Consider the following 2894-nt stretch of genomic DNA (forward strand, 5'->3'; position numbering starts at 1 on the left):
GTAAGTGGGACTAAAGTGGTGTGCTAAGAATTTAATGTTAAAACAGGTAAGTCTGATTGATGCATTGACTAGTTGAATCAGATTGGCTCCAACAACACCAACATTTAAAACTGCAGAGCATATTTATCAACCATTCCAGAAGTTGGGGCTAGAGGCAAACTGCTTTGAAATATATATGCCTTTAAATCCTTAGTATATTTCAAAAGCAGCATGGTCTCTCTACACTAGATTTCTGGAACAGCCAAAAATGCTGTCACCATACCATTAGGCCTGGGCTAGATTAGACTACTTTGGGGATTTGCTAGAGTAGTATTACTTGACTATTTTTAAAATCTTTGAAAGAAAACATGGCTGATTTGCCTTACCCTCTTACCACATCCCACCCCACTCATCTGTGTGGGTCCCAGGTATGATTTTTGAGAACAAAAGTGACTACAAGGCTCTGGGATTGACAGCAAATGTGGCAAGAGTTTAGGGTCATCTCCTCTATTCTTCAAGGCAAAATTAAAAGTCCAGACAGAAACAGATTTATCCTGGAGATGAACAGTGGCTGAACATAAGGTGTTACCTGCAGAGTTTTGACTTTAGTGACAATGGGATAGCATTCCCCAAGTTGTAAAGCAGAGAAAAGATCCACTTAATTAAAAATGGAGAGATTTATGGGCAGCAGTAACATGATCTTGAGAGAGAAGCAAACAGGGCAAACTGGATAAGAGCCTAGAAATAAGGGGAAAACATGGGAAATCGTAAAAGGCCATTAGTAGGGCAATCTGCTAATTACTTAGATGCCTGTATGCTAAAAGGAATGAGAAATAAACGGAATTTGGATAACAGAGTTGGTAGGATAGTTGGTGTATTGCTATGGATGCTTATAGCTCATTCAGGACAAAGGAAAAAAAGAGGGAGATGCCATTATCTTGCAAAGACATACACACTTGTTTTGAAAATGAAGCTTGAGGTAGACTTACTGAAAGCTTTTCCTTGAAGAGAGGAAGGGGAAAACATCCAAGGAAGTACTGTGGTGGGTCTCTTCTGCAGATCATTAAAATAAAGAGGCAATAGAGGAGGCTCTTGAAAACAAACAACCCAACAACCAAGGGAAACAGGCATACAGATGTTTTAGTTTTGCTGTATCACAGGACCTGGTGACTACAGGGGACTTCAGGTCTGCAGTATTCCAGATGCAGCCTCACCTGTGCTGAAATAGAGGGGAATAAATGATTTCCCTTGATCTGTTGGCAACACTCCTACCAGTGCAGCCCAGTATGCCATTAGCCTTCTTGGCAACAAGGGCACACTACTGGCTCATCAAATTTCTTATGGAAGTTCTTCCAGTTTCTAATGAACAATTTTCTAACTGATATAGCAGAGTTATGTATGTGCGGGCTGGGCGTGAGCCGGGCCCTTTTTTGTGCTCTGCGCGGGCTGTGGCCAGCAGCCCGGGCACGCGGGGTCGGAGAGGGCGCGCGACAAGCTAGAATTAGGCACAGACTCGTAGCGGTAGATTTAAAGATTGTTTACTTACACCGGAGATGGTTGCGGTGCAGGCTGGAAAACTTGCTTGAGTTGCGGTTACAGACAAAAACAACACGAACGGTCACGTGGAGTTTGCTAGGCTCCATGGAAACAGAGCTCCGGATGCTCTGGACAAGCGCGCCACCAAAATAGGAACTTCGTAGATACGTCTTATTAAATTATCGCTCGAAGACGGGAAGAGGTGGACGATGGATCAGGTCGCCAAACTCCTCTGAATCTCACACAGGGTCTCTATTACCCTGCCGTGTACCCAAAGTCCCCACAAGATGGATGTGGAATCCTCTTCGGCTTGGGCAGAAACCGCTCAAGCCTCTTATATGGCTAACAGGCCAATCGTTAGCCGCCACGTGGGAATAATTTAGAACTAGCCAATAACAGGGAACCAATTTGCATGCAGGTGGCGGGAACTCCTTTGCACCATGCATTTCTCTTGCAACTTGAGCAACGCATGCTGCAAATAGGCGGGAAACTCTTCCTTGCACCAGGGTTCTCCTCTGCAGCAGAAAACTCTACCGTGCAACGAAGCTGTAATTTGGCGGGGATAATTCTAGTGCCGAAGCGCACACAAAATCATACCTTTGGGTTATGACAATCTAAAGAGGTTGCGAAAAATGTAAGTGCAGGTTAGGACACACAGGTCTCCGGTTTAGTTTAGCTCGAGATGACCCTGCCTTGAGGAAGAAGTTTGATTATATAACAAGACTAAAAAGGAACTCACAAGCTTATCTATAAAAGGACAGCCAAATAAGTGATCATTCCACAGTGCATGGCTGTACAGATCAATTAAAAAAATTCAAGGGCATATTTCTTTGCTAGTACTGATGCCTTTGTTTCTGCATTTCTAACACCTCAAAATTAGGAAGGAAATTTTAGGTACAGAAATAAGTTATTCAGACCAAGAAATCAATAGCTCCTCAAAATTCTCCTTTAACCAACATCTTGCTTTATCATTCACTTTGCTTGTTACAAATGAATGATTCTGAAGATAATACAAGTTGCATTTATTTTTGCTTCTTCCCCTAAACTCCTGGGAAAATAGCTCCTAGAAATAGTTCTACTACTTCTTGTAATAAATATAAATTTTAAATGACATCTATCCAAGACCCTCTTTTAAAGAAGAGAAAATTCTACTGTAACTATAATTGTGTTTCCCTCCTTGCCATACTGTCACTTTTAGTGCTAACAATATACAACTTTAACAGCAACAGGATTTCCTCAACACCTAATTAAAAAAAACTCAGCCTTTTCTTTTCTAAACTGCCAGAAAAATGCAATGAACATCCATCATCAGTTATAGAGCCTGCATGGCATGTACTGAGTTAAAGTATACTACAATATTATTTTCAAACTACAGAAAT

This window comes from Alligator sinensis, unplaced genomic scaffold, assembly GCF_000455745.1.
Source record: "Alligator sinensis unplaced genomic scaffold, ASM45574v1 scaffold506_1, whole genome shotgun sequence".
Classification (NCBI taxonomy): domain Eukaryota; kingdom Metazoa; phylum Chordata; order Crocodylia; family Alligatoridae; genus Alligator; species Alligator sinensis.